The sequence below is a fragment of the Hemiscyllium ocellatum genome, chromosome 29, assembly GCF_020745735.1.
Source record: "Hemiscyllium ocellatum isolate sHemOce1 chromosome 29, sHemOce1.pat.X.cur, whole genome shotgun sequence".
Taxonomy (NCBI): Eukaryota; Metazoa; Chordata; class Chondrichthyes; order Orectolobiformes; family Hemiscylliidae; genus Hemiscyllium; species Hemiscyllium ocellatum.
In genome coordinates, this window is record NC_083429.1 from 9,182,875 (window position 1) to 9,198,159 (window position 15,285).

Here is a 15,285-nt window from a genome sequence, read left to right on the forward strand (position 1 = left end):
TTCTACCCACACACATTCCACACCATCTGACTCTATTTTAAGGAATGGAACTGAGTGATGGGACTGCAAAACACTTTAGCATTGTCTCAAATTTATAGCTTAGACATGGAGTAATAATATTTCATTGTCAATTACTTTGCAATATGGCCACAGTGAATTTCTTTGGCCAAATATTCTGTCTGTAGTACGGAAGAATACAAACTTGAAACTGTTCGAGAAGGAAGATATGAAGAGGACATGAGTCTATAAGGAGATTAAGGTGGGTCAAATGAACAGCCAAATATTGGTGCATGGAACATAGTAGGAAAAATGTGCCTGTGCTAAAAGATATTGGCAGGTTAAATGGAAATGTAGTGTATTATTTCAATGGAGAGATTGGCTTTAGGCACAAAGAAACCGGGCACTTGGATTACAAAGCAAAATCTTTACGTGTACATCAAATTCTTAAGGAGGTGAGATAAGTGTTGAAACTTTATGAAACAGAACACTTTTAAAAGTAGGGACAATTTTCTACAGATTTACAATGTAGCGGTGTAACCACATTGAGAGAGCGATGGCCACAATGATATGAAATGCAATCCAGAGAAGATTCACTCAGTTGACTCCTGACAGGAGTGTTTATTTTCTCATGAAATCTTGAAATGACTGGCTCTTGATCTGCTGGGATTTAGGCAAACAACATGTGATTTTGTTTAACCTCAGAATATTCCAAGTCATCTTTTCAAGTTGAGTTCTAAAACAGTATTTCAGCTTGTGTGAGAGATTACCATGAGTGGATGGACTATAAAACTGAAAAATGTCTCTGTTAAGAAGATGGTGATTTGGTGTCACCCTCTCAGACTGTTGTGTCTTTGTACAATTCTCTTCCCAGAGAACGATGGAGGATAAGACATTGAATATTCCTAAGGCAGAGGCAGGCAGATTCTTGACTAAGAGTGATGCACTAAAATTGTAAAGGCAAAGGAGGAATGTGTGATTGAGGTCACAATCAGATCATCCACGATCTTATCGCATGATGGAGCTGTTTTTATTCCTTACTCTTGATGCTAGTTTCTATATTTCTGTTGTCTTTAGACACTGAAAAAAATATGACACGATTGTCATGAACATGAAGACTTTTCCTTTCAGATTATTGGGCACAGCTTTCCATGTGTGACTTTTAAACGGCACCCAAAAGCACTTGAGAAAGAATCATGATGTCGTAGCGAAGTCAGGAGCACAGGACAAAGGGAAAGCCTCGCTTGAAACTGCTTTAGAAATCAGATTAGGTTGAATGGATAACTTTAATACAGCAGATTCCTTTCAGTTGTTCTTGTGAGGTGCGTTTCATTACCAAGGTCAGCATTCTGTTGCCTTAATTTCTGTTAAGAACATGGTGATAGACCCCAGGAGTTCTTGTGATGCAGGAACACTAACAGGTATGTAACAAAGAGAGAAACAGTGTTCTTAACACTTTGATAGCGAAGGGAGAATGATATAGCTTCAAATCCTGTGTGCCCTTGGAGATCGTATTCCTCACTATTTGATGCTCACAAGCTATGAAAATAATGAGACTTCATTCTCTGTTTCCAACAATTAAAGTGGTAGACTCGTACAGCATACAAACAGGCCTTTCAGCCCAATACATCTATGCCAGCCAGAAAACACCAAACTACATTATTCCCGGTTACCTGTAGATCTATAGCCTACTATTCCCTGGCATTTTGTGTTTAAATGTTGCGTTACCTTGTATCTGTGACCTGAGCTTTTGTTTTTCAAAATTTGCACGAAATGGTTTCACAGAAATAGGTCACATAACTTCAACGACAGTCACAAACTCATCAGATCAATAAGATGTCCTCATTGTTTAATAATTATAAAAAATCGATTTGTCTTTTTAGTTTCTTTTGAATTTTTATGGAGCTAGACCAGCATTAATTGTCCTTGAGACGTTCCAGTCCAGTTGGTGTTGGTCCATCCAAGTGGCTGTTGAAATGGAGTGCCAGCTGTTCATCTTATGCGCCAGTTTAGCTGGGAGTCAATATTACTGCTGGTGGATGGACTTTTACACAAGCCTGTGATGAATAGCTCGCAGGAAAACGAACTCTTTATTAATGCGAATATATGAGAAGGACTTTATTATTCTTCAGAGAAATAACAACCTTACACGAGAAGTTTATATCATAATAAAGCAAAGTCTGTCTCTATGTTATAGGTGTCCTGAAAATAATGGTGTCAAACAGCTGAAAAAATGCTGTTGCTGTCGTTGGACGATTCTTGCACTGAACATGTGAATTAACATGGATGTTTTCAGAGATATATGGGCTGTCCTAGACTGAGTAAGTACTGATACGCCATGGGATGATAATGGTTTGTAATCTCGCCACTTACTGAGCACAGTTCGATGGAACAAACCAACAAGTCTCATTGGGTGCTGCTTCAGAATACATCAGAGCTTTCATGGCTGCTACCACATGAAATCATGTATGAAAGACAAGGCCGATCGAGTCTGCACCATCCAGTGCTGATACAAGTGCTTTATATAGTTTGTGAGGTTTCCTCGCTTATCCACCCTCTCAGGCAATGCATTCTATACACAAACCATCGTCTGGGTTCAAAACAGATTCCACAAATCCTCTCTTCATGTCTTGTCTTTCATTTTAAACATGGTCCCCTTTGTTTTTGATTCTTTGATTCAGGGGAACAGCTGCTGTCTGTTCATTCAGCTCACACCTCTCATTCTCTTATACACCTCTGTCAGGTTCAGTTTCCTCGCACTGTGTACACAGATTCAGAAGATTGACCGTGCTGAATTACCCATCATGCGCAGCTAGGTTTGTTAGCTGTGGGAGACACAGGGACAGGGTAGGAGTCGGGTTAGCCATGGGAAATGCAGGAATTGGGTATGAGGTGGGTATGGGTGCAATGCTCTGCAGAGGGTCAAAGTGGACTTGATGGGCCAATGCCCCGTACAATAACAAAACTAAAGGTTAAATCAAACAAGGAAAGAGACTGGGGTTCTGAACCAAAAGGAAACCGAGTGCTGGGGAAATGGAGTAGGTTTGGCAACCTCTGTCGAGAGAAAAACAGAGTTAGCATTTTGAATCCACTCATCATGCATCAGACATGAAAGCAGCTGGGAAACAGTGTAATATGTGGTGGTGGATTGAGTTGAATATATGGAGAAATAGCAACAGAAAAAATGAACAAAGTCACTGTGGATAATCAGCTGAAATGGTAATAAATTAGGAGATCATTTTCACTTACTTTTCACCTTTTCCCATATTCCTGAGTATCATGCCCATGTAGATATAAATCCCAAGCCCCTGTTTCAAGGGAGTTCTGTACCCTCTATCTCTCCAGGCTGGGTGTGGTCATCTTCTTTTCTTTATTAATGGGCCATGGGCGTTGTTGGCTGGGCCAACATTTATTTCTCTTTCCGAGTTCATTTCAGAATGTGCTGGGGAACTGCATCTTTGAACCACTGCACATCGACGTGCTGTAGACTATCCGTGCTCAGGTCTGTCTGATTTCACTTCTTTGAGACCTTGTAGTGTATAACTGAATATCAGACTTGGCCATTGCAAAGAGCATTTGAGAGTCTACCACTACTGACGGTCTGGAATCACATGTAGGCCAGACCAGTGAAATTCCCTTCCCTGAAGGACACTAGTAAGCCAGATGTTCTTAGTTTTGACAACATCAATATTTCATTAGATGGTTAATTCCAAATATTTTATTGAATTCAAATTCCACCATCTACTGTGGCGGGATTGAAGTCCGGGTTTGGGTCAACACCTGGGAAAGGTATACCATTGGGAAATATTTGTGGAGATCTCAGAATTTATAGTCTAGTGGAAATGCCATTAAACCATCACCTCCCCTAGCATCCCCCCTCCCCATCAATAGCGGTGTTGTTGTTATCGTGACTGAGGTACAGAATATTGTGCAGTTACATTGTCAACTATTTCCACGGAGAGCAGAACTATTCATATTTCAGGGACTGCACTGAAATGTAACAGTTTATCAGCCAGGAATAGAAACAGAGGAAAGGTAGGTATCTTCTCCACTGAGTGGGTGTGCCATATATGTAATACTGACTTGCTCCTGACATTGGGAAGTCAGTGTAGGTTCTCTGGTTGGTTTTCTTGAGTTTTTGTTGTCAGCTGCTGCATTCATTCAGGGAGACTAGAGGGTCTGGTGTGCCTACTCTGTGCAAGGTATGGGGATATATTTTACAGTGTATCTGGGTCTGCGGAGACTGTGTAGGGAGGAGCAGGGCACTGTGCTAATCTTTCTGAGATTTCTACAACTATTTCCCAATGATATACCTTTCCCAGGTGCAAAGAGCGAAGCCAGTTTATTTCATCAACGAGGAGGTCACAGAGCTGTGCAGTCTCACACCAGGGAGAGGACTGCACTCAAAATGCCCATCAACCATTTTGTAGAACGTAAGGCCGTTGTGGTCACTATCACCAAAATGCTCTCCCACAGCAAGATCAGACACCAGTTTCGGCTCATTGCGGATTACCAAATCCAAAATGACCTCTCCCCTCGTCGGCCTGACAAAGTACTGAGTTAGGAAAACCTCCTGAACACACCTTACCAAAACAGCTCCTCCACACCATCTGCTCGAAGGATGTTCCAATCAATATTGGGAAAGTTAAAGTCACCCATTACAACAACCAAATCCATTCACACTCTTCCAAAATCTGTCTACCTTGGTTTTGTTCAATTTTCGTGTTGCTATTGGGGTGCTGTAGTAAACCCCTAGTGAGGTGCCTGCTCCCTTTCTGTTCCTAATTTGGTCCAATACTGACTCAGTAGGCAGACCCTCCATGACAATGGTAACCTCTGTAGCTGTGATTACCTCTCTGATTAGCAGTGCTACACCCCGTACTCTTTCCCCCCTCCCTATTTTTCAAAAATGTTCTAAACCCTGGAATAGCATGCAACCATTCCTGCCTCTGAGAAACCCACGCCTCTGTTATGCCCACAACATCATATACCAGACACCGATCCATGTTCTAAGCTCATCACTTATATTCCTGATACTCCTTGTATTTAAGCAAACACACTTTAACTGATCCCTTGGTTCTTTCACAGGAAATTCCTTCCCACCGACTGCGCTACCTCTTGCTATTGCCTCACCTCCATCAACTCTCACCACCGGTATATAGCTCTAGTCCCCACACCACTGCCATACAATTTAAACCCTCCTGAACCACTCGAGCAAACCATCCACCCAGGACATCGGTCCCCTTCCAGTTCAGGTGGAACCCGTCCTTCTTGTACAGATCCCACCTTCCCCAGAAAGCATCCCAATTATCTACATATCTGGAGCCCTCCCTCATACAGCAGCTGCGCAGCCCGCTCCCTGTTCCTCACCTCGCTATCTCGTGGCACTGGTAGTAAACTAGAGAACACTACTCTGTTCGTCCCGCCCTGCAGCTTCCACCCTCACTCCCTGAATTCACTTTTTATATCCTCAATCCTTTTCCTGGCTGTATCATTGGTGCCAATATGTAACACGATTTCTGGCTGTTCGCCCTCCCCTTTCAGAATCTTATACAACCGATTGGAGACGTCCCATACCTTTCAGGAATCCCGATCCTGTCCACAAAATCTCCTGTCAATTCTCCCAACAAGCGAGTCTCCTACTACTAACGCTTTTCTATTCTGCCCACTTCCGTTCTGGCCCACAGGGCCTTGTGAATATATATGGTCACTTACTTTCCTTCCCGGCAGCCCCTCTGGACTGTGTCACTTCCGTCACTGCTCCCGCTCCTACTGTGGAGGAAAATAACCACTAGCCGGTAAGTAATTTTAAAATCTCACTGACCTTAGCTGTAGCCTTCCTGGTTCGCCTTACCTTCGCTGTTGCTCCCACTCAAAAAAAACAGTGGGAGATTCCTCCTAATCTCCATTATGTTCCATTTACTTCAGGTTCCTTGATACCATCATCAGTCAAATACAGCCTTGTTATCTGGGCCAGTCACTCTTACCTGGTGTTCATATATTTTATTGATGTCAAAAGGTCACAGTGTATGTGTGCGGTGTGTTTCCTTCTCACAGAGGGGAGTGACCATCGGGACTTCTCTATCCCAGAGAGGTTGGGGAGATAGATCATTGAGATAGTTGGAATACAGGGACGGATGGATGTTTGACACAGCAGGCACTGCGGGAGGTGGGGCCTACACCAGATCAGCCATGATCCTATTGAATCGAAAGGCAGGCTGTAGGAGCAGAATAACCTACTCCTGCTTCTTATGTTCTTGCATTCTATTTTTGGGAAGTTTCATCGTTGTTATTTTCCTTGATGTCCTTTGAAGAAATGCTGTAATCAAAGAGACCAGAGGATTTTGTGAGCAATATCAGGGTACAGCATGGGGGCTGTAATCACTGTGAATCGGGGTCCACAACATGGCTAATAAATAGAGACGGGGAACTTCTGTAAAGAGAGAGGAAGGGACTGTTTCACAGTAACACCCATTCTTTTCCCAAGAATGTTTTCCCCTCCACACCAAATCATGTTTGACTGTATTCAGGGGCTGAATGGAATCCTCCGTTTCTGTGCACCAGGTCGTAGAACTCCAACTGCTCGTGAGTAGCAGATTGAGGGGCTCAATGGAATGGGGCAAAGTAGGACTGAGGAACAGCAGTCGGTTCCTGCCCCGCCAGGCACTAAGCTTGTGGCTGATCAGATTGTGGTCTCAGCCCCATGTTCCGATCTGCAGTTCATTATCCTTGAGTCACTTTCCCATGAAGTATTTAACTAACACACCTTTGAATAAATGCAAGCACACAGGTACCACAATCCTGTGGGGAGGAGAAATTCCTACTCAAATGATCATTTGAGAATTTCTCCTTATCCCTGTTCCTACCGAGGTTAGAGAGTCATTGCCTCTTTTTCTATTCCCTCTCCTCCAGACGTCATGACAACCTGTCAATATAAGTCAATGTGTGATACGGTAAATGATATCTGTCTCAGACTGGGTCAGGTTCAGTGTTAGGAACAAGTCAGACATGTTTCTTAACTTTGTGAAAATAACTAATCCAAAACCAAAGCAAAGTTAGTCGAAATACAATGGATTCATAAATGATATAGAGTTTGAACATTGACAATAAGTACACCAACATTGATTTTTCTATAAATCTGAGACACAGAAATATGCACACACACACACACACACACACACACACACACACACACACACACACACACACACACACACACACACACACACACACACACACACACACACACACGTCTGAAGTCAAACAGAAAAAAAAACTCTGCAGAATATTAATTCGAAAGATCTTTGTCCAAATAACAGTTAATTTCACGACAAAAGCAAAATTGAGATTGTTTCAAATGTTATTCTGCCACTGAAGTTATTCTGCCACTGAAGTTTTTCTGCCTCACAGAAGCTGCTTGCTCTGGGGTTTCTCCTGGAACAGTTGGATTTGGCTGAATTCCCTTTGCTGCAGGCAGTGGAGAGATTCTAATGAATCCTCAACAGGAACCCTCAAAGAGTGCTAAATATGGCTGATTGGTTGTCAGCTCTCATATGTTGCTGTAGAGAAGTACAAGTAGAGACTGAGCAATGGCCTTTGCTTCTACGACAGATTGCACTTTTCCCTGACAGATGCAATAATTTGAACAAAATACCAACCAGAGTTAAGATCTGGTTGAACATTCTCCTGATTGAATGACTCCATCCCTGCTACCTGCTTCATTTAGGAATGACTTGTAATTTATAATGTGAAGGTACATTTATATGTGTCTGCATAACTTTTGTACAATATATTAAAGTCTTCATCGTACCTGTGTTAAAATGAGTATGCTGTTTGCTAAAATTAAAACCTTAGTTTTATTCTCTAATCCTCAGTTACGTTCCAATACACTCTCTCAGGTTTCAATATGAACAGCTCTTATTCTCAGGCCTGAAGTACTCTGACCTTGTAGAGGCCATGAGGGCCATGGATGTGGGATCAGCCAAGGTTATTCTCCAAGGCTGGAGAAGTCTAAGCCAGAGGGCAAAGATTTAAAGTGAGAGGGAAAAATTAAAAAGATACCTGAGTGGTATCTTTATCACACAGAGGGGAGTGCGTGTATGGAGCGAGCTGTCAGCGAAAGTGGTGGAGGCTGGTACAATTACAACATTTAAGAGGCAATGGATGGGTATATGAATAAGAAGGGTTTAGAGAGTTATGGGTCTAAAGTTTGCAAATGGTTTTACATCAGATTGGAATACCTGGTCGGTGCAAATGAGCTGGACTGGAGGGTCTGTTTCCGTGCTATATGTCACTATGATTCTATCAGGCCTTCATCCTAGCAAGGAGTAAAGTGAAGCATCTGTGAAAAACTCCTAAAACAATTGCATATCTTTTCTTTCAATTTCAGGGTTCATTACTACATGCAATACATTCGATGTAGTCTCAGCATTTTCATGTACAGATCCAGTAAAACATCCCAATGATTATACCCTATAGCCTTTGCATGAAACAGTAAATTTCCATTCACTTCTCTAATCTCTTGCTGAATATGCTGACTAGGTTTATATGGCTCATTTACAGAGACACACACATCCCTCCATACCAATGCGTTCTGCGATGTTCTCTCCATTTAAGTAGGTTACTGTTATTTTATCTGTTCAGCAGAGCACTGACTTCCCTTAGCCCTCGCTGATAAATGACTATCTTGCTAAGTGAACTAATTGAGCTCCAAACCAATCAGTTCCCTCATCCAAGTCATTGGTATAGATTATAAATTGTTGATAATATCACACTGATCCCTGAGGCATTTTACCAAGTTACAACTTTACAACCTGAATATAAACATTTATCCTGAATGTTTATTCCCTGATAGTTTACCAGGTTTCCCCTGTCGCTGGGCATCAGGCTAGAAAGTTAGGATGGCTTCATCCTACACTGTGTAATGTACTTAGTGGGCTGAAAGACTTCAATCTATTCCTGTGTAAATCCTTAGAGGGCAGAATGGTCTCCTTCTGTCTCATATTAAAGATGTTGACTGGCTGAATGGGATCTTTCTTTACCTCTGTAACATTACTGAGTGGTTGAGAGAACAACATATAGGTTAGTGGCAGCAGCTGGCCATTCAGCCCCTCATACCTGCTGCACCATTCAGAATGTGCATTGTTGATGTGATTGTGACTAAACATCCCTTTCCTGTCAGTTCCTAATAAATATGGATTCTCTTGTTCATTAAAGATCTATCGAACTGAACCTTGCTACTTCGGCATGAGAACACCACAGAGCATACAACCCGAAAGATAAAGGAGCATACCTGTCTCAGTCTGAAATGGGAATTGCCTTATTCTCAGAATGTGTTCCCCAAACGAATCACCACTCTTTTAATGTGAAAGGCGTCGACAAATAGAAATATATATCGATCACTCAGCCCCTCAAGCCTGTCCACTTTCTCATTAACTCTCTTAAATCAAATACTTTCGAAATTTAGCCTCCACTGACGGCGTCGAAAGACAATTCCAGGCACGACATGATCATATGAGCAACGAATCCTGGAGCAGAATTAGGCCATTCAGCCCACCTTGTCTGCCATGACATTTGATTGCGGTTATAATATTTCTCAACCTCATTCTCCTGCCTTCTCCAACTGACCACTGATAACTTATTAATAAAAACGTATATATCTCTGTATTAAAGACAGTGTCTGCCTGTATGTGGGGTTATGTTCATGTGTTTGTGTGTCAACTTCCATATCTGTGTGCGTATCTCTGTGTGCATACGTTACGTGGGTCAGTGTCAGTATCTCAGTTTGTGTGTACCTCTGTCTGCATCTCTGTGAAGTAAATATATTGAAATTGGAATCATTGTCTCCTTTCTCCTCTGTCTCTGTCTGTCCCTGTTGTTCGCAGAGTTCATAGAATTCCTACAGTGTGGAAACAGGCCCTTCGACCCAACACATCCACACTGACCCTTCGAAGAGTAACCCACCCAGACTCTTTCAAATACTATCCAACGTTTACTCAGGACTAATGCCGCTAACCTACACATCCCTGGGCACTATGGACAATTTAGCGTGGCTAATTCAACTAACATCCACAACTTCGGACTGTGGGCGGAAACAGGAGAATCCGGTGGAAATCCATGCAGACATGGGGAGAATGTGAAACTCCACACAGACAATGGCCCGAGGGTGGAATCGAGCCCGGGTGCCTAGTGCTGTGAGGCAGCAGTGCTAGTCTACCAGTTTTGTGATTAGATTCTTACAATACTACCCTCTGCTGGACTCCCCACACCACTGCATCAATGGCAGAGTTTTTTACTCTCTCAGAAGTTAACAAATCCTTTACTGTGAATCTCTCAAATTGCACGGCCGTTTGAGTTTTCCAATAATATCTTTGGAAGCATAGAGCAGTTTTGTCTGATACTGAGCAATGTTGGTCCTGCGTCATAAGCAACACTACTGGGACTTTTCCAGGACTTTTCAATACTTTCACACATACGTTTTAAGCATTGCAAGTCACAGAGTGAGAAATTAATTCATCTCACCCCCTGTCAAAATGCTTGACTCAGAGATGAGCATTTCCATTCTGACAGGCCTAACCATATTTGCAATATTCTATCTACCAGTATTGGGGTGCAAGCCTGCGTGTGTGCGTGTGTGTGTATTCATCGTGCTGTCAGTTTGGACCATGCTATGAGCTCTCTCACTCGCTCTCCCTCCCAGACTGAATCCTCGAGGGTTGTCACTTTCTGCCGCTGTCACTGCAGTAGGGTGGGGAGGCCAGATGAGGGAGAGATTCTTCCATTTTCAGCACTACAGAGACGGTCAGACCTGCACTTACATATAGATACTCACAGAGTCAAATACAGACACACAAGTACGGGTGGTGGTGGGGAGATGAATGTCGGGCACTCCACCACCCAGCTTGTCCATTTCCGTCCTATTCCAGGCTGTTTCTCCTAGAATGCGAGAAATGGAGGGTGGGAGTGGGCGTCCCTGCTGTTCATGCTGATGTGAGTGGGGGGGATGGAGATGGTGATGTGTCCAGAGGGAGTCAGTCCATAGTGTTGTATCCAAACATTGTTATTAATGAGAGAGATGTAGTGGAGGGGAAAGAGAGAGAAGGAAGGTGTTGCTTGCAGCAGTGAGAGTGGTAGAGCATGACCCTTGTGCGGGAGTTGGTGCTATAACAGATATGCAGTGAGTGTGAGGGAACAGAGAGAATACGGTGACAGAGCGGGGAAGGTTACTGATGCTTGTCCTGTATTGCTGGACATTTCTTCAGACCGCAGATACTGCACTGATCTGGGTGGTGAGCTCAGACCATGCTTGGTGGGTCTGGTGGTGTGCCCCCACCCCCGGGAAGAGAATGGTCCCCCTCTGTACTAGCGCATCCACCAGGACCTTCGTGCCCCTGTCGACAAACCGTGGTGTAATTGTCCCTTATCGGCCATGCTCGGGGTAAACTGTGCAGGGCAGCTCCACACTAAGAACGCTCAAACATGTACCCATTGGCCTTTGAAAGATGGCACCAGTGCCAGGGATCAAAGAATATCCAGGGGCACCTGGGCAATGGTGAGAATCTCCAGCCATGATCGGTGGGAGAATCGGGCTGGTATTGAATGAGAGGGACACCGTGAGGTGGGGTGGGTAGTTAATGAGGTGCGTTCGATAAGATAGCACCAGGAATCTAGCTCAGCCTCCTGCAGAAATTCCCTTTGTCACACTCAATGAAAATGTCACTGAGGCAATTTATTGTTAGAATCAACCCAATGATTCGAATACTCTGCTGACCCCATTCCCAGTTGCAAAGCTGCTGCTGCTTTTCCAAAGCTATCCATCACAGAGAAGGAGCTAAACGTCACCTTACCCTTTGGAGATAAGGCAGTGGGGAGTGGGTGGTTGAGGTATCAGTGGGGGAACACTTTATGGCAAATCATCATAATTCTATTAGTTTCAAAATGGAGATGGAAAAGGATGAACCATGTCTAAAACTTAAAGTTCTAAGTTGTTGAAAAGCTAATTTTGATGATATTAATCAAGAATTTTCCAAAGTCGATTGGGACAGATATTCGCCGTGAAGGGGGTCAGATGGAAGTGGGAAGCCTTCAACAATGAGATATTAGGGTGAACGGTAACGCCGGTACATGTAACAAATGCTGTAGGATTGGAAAAGTTGAGGTTCTGGTCACGAATAAAAGGGAAGCGTCCATCAGGTTTAGACAGCAGGAATTGAGGGTTTATTTTTCATTAATTCATTCACGGGATGAGGGCATCCCTGACTAGGCAAGCATCTATTACCCATCCCTAATTGCCCAGAAGGCAGTTAACAGTCAACCACATTTCTGTGGTCTGGAGTCACTTTTAGGCCAGACCAGGTAAGAATGACAGTTTGTTTCCGAAAAGGGTGTCAGTGAACCAGATGGATTTTTCCGACAATCGGAATGGTCATCATTAGACTCTTAATTCCTGATTTAAAGTGAATCACTAGAAGAGTCTGAAGGCAACAAGAGTATAGTTAAGAGGGAAATTGGGAGCATAAAAAGGGGACATGTGATAGCTTTGGCAAATAGAGTTAAGGAGAAATCAAAGGATTACTACAAATACGTCAAGGACAATAGAGTAACTCTGCAAGGCTGCCCATGTGCAGAACCACAGGAAATGGGGGAGATATTGGACGAATATTTTGTGTCAGTATTTACTGTGCAGGAGGATATGGAAGCTCGAGAACTTGGGAAATAGGTAGTGACATCTTGGAAAGTGTCTGTACTACAGACGAGCTGCTGGAGCTCTTAAAACATACAAAGGAAGGAAAATGTCTTGGATTTTATTATATGCACACTCGAACTCTTTGAGAAGCTAGGGAAGTGATTGCTGGGCCCCTTGCTATCATCAATAGCCACAGGTAAAGTGCCGAAAGACTGAGGTTGGCAAAAGTGGTGCCACTACTTAAAGGATTTATGATGGGTAATAAGGAAAAGCCAGTGACCCTTACGTCAGTGGTGGGTAAGTTGTTGGAGGGGATTATGAGGCATATGATTTTCAAGCATTTTGAAAGATAACGACTGATTAGGGACAGTCAACCTGACTTCGTGTAAGCAATATTGTGTCTCACTGAATTGACTGAGATTTATTTGAAGAAGCGACTAAGAGTATTAATTGAGGTAGAAAGGTGTACATTGTCGATCTGGACATCAGTAAGGCATTGAACAACATTGTGCATGGTCATCTGTTTAACAAGATTGGTTCATATGAAAGTCATTTGGATGCAAAACTGGCATAAAGGTCGGAGACAGAGGGTGATGGTAGGGGGTTGTAATATCCTGCCAAAGGTTTGTAATGCTCCTCCTGCTATGAAGATAGTCCGGTTTATGGAGTAATCCTCAAGCATGACCTGCACAACTCTCCAACTTAGCCGTTACCTTGCCCCAGTTTATAGTTTCTGAGTTGGCTCTGTGAAGCAGATTCTAGCGGATCTGGCTATGACTCTATTCAATGTTTGCTTTCTTAGGATTGGACCCACCATTGTCTCCCTTATCCTGTTATTTCAACCCCCACCTCACCGTGTTCTTATTTTTATTTTCGAAAAAGTATGAGTTAATAAATTATTTGTTGTTTTTTTCTGTATCTTTCCCTGGCTTTAGTTTTTGACTCCCTCCTGTATCGGGTGCTGGCATTGTGAAGCTCAGAAACATTGAAATGGTATGTATCAAGCTGTTGTTCCCTTCCCGATGTGTCCCATGTGGTGCTCCATGGACGGGGGTGTTCATGCATCTCTGACTCTCATGTTTGAAAGTTGGTTTGTACCTGCCCACGGAACGTCTCTGTCTCTCTCAGCCTTGATGATATTTCATAAGTCCATAAGTAATAGGAGTGGAAGTAAGGCCATTCGACCAATCGAGTCCACTCCGCTATTCAATCATTGCTGATGGGCATTTCAAACCCCATATCCTCCCTTAATTCCTTGTGAGATTAAACATTATATTAAACTTTGCCTTGAAGACATTTAATGTCTCGGCCTCCACTGCGCTCTGTGGCCACGAATTCTCCAGGCCCGCCACTCTCTGGTTGAAGTAATGTCTCCTCATGTCTGTTTTAAATTGACCCCCCCCCCCCAGTTCTAAGGCTGTGCCCACGAGTCCTAGTATCCTCACATGACGGAAACAATTTCCAGAGTCCACCCTTTCTTAGCCATACATTATCTTTTATGCTGCTATTAGATTTCCCCTCTAACGAATACAATTCCAGGACCTTCAGCCGTTCATCATGTGCCAGGCCTAACATTCCAGAAACCATTCTTGTGAATCTCCGCTAGACATGCTCCAGTGCCAGTATGTCCTTCCTGAAGGGGTCCAAAACTGGACACAATATTCTAAATGCTGCCTAACCAGAGCTTTATAAAGTATGAATCGCACTTCACTGCTTTTACCCTCTCGAAATAAATGACATTACATTTGCTTTCTTAACCATGGAATCAACGTGCAAGTCATCCTTTAATGAATCCTATACGAGCACTATAATATACCTTTGTTGTTTGCCTGAATGAATTTTCTCACCGTTTATAAAATAACCCATGCCTGTGCTCTTTTTATCAAAGTGCATGATCTCACATTTGCTCACGTTGATTTTCATCAGCCATTTCTTGCACCATTCTCCTGAACTGTTTAAATCTTTCTGTAGCCTCCCCACCTCCTCAGACCTACCTGCCTGTCCACCTAACTTCATATCATCGGCGAACTTCGCCAGAATTCCCCCAGTCTCTTCATTCAGATCATTAATATATAAAGTGACCAGCTGGGGGCACAACACTGAACCCTGCGGGACACCACTTGTCACCAGCTGCCATTCCGAAAAAGAACATTTTATCCCAAATATCTGTCTTCTGCAAGACAGCCAATCCTCAGTATATGCCAGTAGCTCACGTCGAAAACCATCGGCCATCACCTTACTCAGCAGCCTCCAGTCAGGCACCTTGCCATAGCCCAATTGGAAGTCTAGGTAGATAAAATCCAGTGAGTTTCTCTGGTCTAACTTACTTGTTACTTCTTCAAAGAATTCTAACAGGTTTGTCAGGCACGACCTGCCCTTGCTAAATCCATGCTGACTTGTTCTAATTCAAGTACGTTCAAGAATTTAGAAATCTCATCCTTAAAGATGGATTCTAGATTTTTATCGCCAAACAAAATTAGTCTAATCAGCCTATAATTTTCCATCTTTTGTCTTGATCCTTTCTTGAATAAGAGGGTTACAATAGCGATTTTCCAAGCACCTGGTACTTTCCCTCAATCCAGTGATTTTTGAAGGATTAAAAA